The following is a 277-nucleotide window of genomic DNA, read 5'->3' as shown; positions in this document are numbered from 1 at the left end:
ATCTGCAGTCACACACACACACACAGTCAAACATGGCATTGCAGAGTGAGACAGTGCACCATGCACGCATACACAGCAATGCAAAACACAACCACCACAAGCATTACAACCACAACATCTCTCCCCTCATCTCCATCCCCCAAATGCACGGTCACATGACCAGGTGCACAACCGTGGTGGTGATGATGGGCCATGATGAACGCCTTCCTCCCACTTCCCCTCAATCCCTTCCACCAAAAACACACACAGCATTGGCATGCCCTCACCTCGTGCATCG

Source organism: Salpingoeca rosetta (assembly GCF_000188695.1).
Source record: "Salpingoeca rosetta unplaced genomic scaffold supercont1.42, whole genome shotgun sequence".
Taxonomy (NCBI): domain Eukaryota; class Choanoflagellata; order Craspedida; family Salpingoecidae; genus Salpingoeca; species Salpingoeca rosetta.
Note: the sequence above shows the minus strand (reverse complement) of the source record.